The following is an 875-nucleotide window of genomic DNA, read 5'->3' as shown; positions in this document are numbered from 1 at the left end:
CCTTCTAGAAATATAAAATATTCACAAAAGGAAATGATAAGAATGTAGAACCCTTTAGAGTTTGTGCATCTGCTGAAAAATCTAAATGTATTTTGTTGGTTTCGAAGCTCTAAATTAGATTTTCAGTGCAGGGATACAAAAAAAATCTAGGTAAGGGACAGCAAATAAATGTCTACACTTGCTTTTGTTTTGCCACTTAGACTTCCTCCCCCTTAAGGTTCTGTAATTATGAAGATATTTTAACTGAGTCAATATTTCTAAGTTCATATATCATGTAGGAATCAAAGCAGAACAGACCCATACAAATATAGCTGTACTTAGTACCAATACTAAAATTGGAATGAAGCAGAGAAGATTGGCATGCTCCCTGTGCAAGGATGATGCACAAAGCAAACCATAAATGCCAACTGGAATCACAAAAGATGTCCCTAAAATCTGAGAGCAAAACAGAAGTTAGGAATTATAGAAAGTAGCATAGTTACTCACACACAAAAAAGAATTGATCTATGTGAGAGTTTCTCAATTTCAGCACCATTTGGAACAATTTATTCTTTGTCGGGTGACTATCTTGTGTACCGTGGGATATTTAGCAGCATCCTCAGCCTCTAACCACCAGATACCAACAGCACACATTCTCCCTGCTTTGTGACAATCCAAAATGTCTCCACTCCTTGCCAAATATTCTCTAAGGGAAGAAGGCCAAATCACTCCCTCTCCTCTTTGAGAATCATTGATCTAGATAAAAGCTTGTCAATTTGTGGACACATAGGTGTATTGGACAGATTCTGAAAAGTAGGATTGCTGGATCACATGGATGTAGGTCAGTGCCTGGTGCTTCTTTGTGTCACAGAAAGATAAATGGTCAAACTTTAATT

At 37.0% G+C, this 875-nt stretch overlaps 1 pseudogene; it reads left to right on the top strand.

Annotated features, from left to right (window-relative positions):
• The first annotated feature begins 313 nt into the window (after nucleotides 1-313).
• On the top strand, nucleotides 314-413 carry LOC144243548 (U6 spliceosomal RNA; annotated as a pseudogene).
• Nucleotides 414-875: the final 462 nt, after the last annotated feature.

Source organism: Crocuta crocuta, unplaced genomic scaffold (assembly GCF_008692635.1).
Source record: "Crocuta crocuta isolate KB4526 unplaced genomic scaffold, BGI_CrCroc_1.0 scaffold847, whole genome shotgun sequence".
NCBI classification, from domain to species: domain Eukaryota; kingdom Metazoa; phylum Chordata; class Mammalia; order Carnivora; family Hyaenidae; genus Crocuta; species Crocuta crocuta.
The sequence above is the reverse complement of the archived record's forward strand: the minus strand, read 5'-3'. Positions and strand labels throughout refer to the sequence as shown.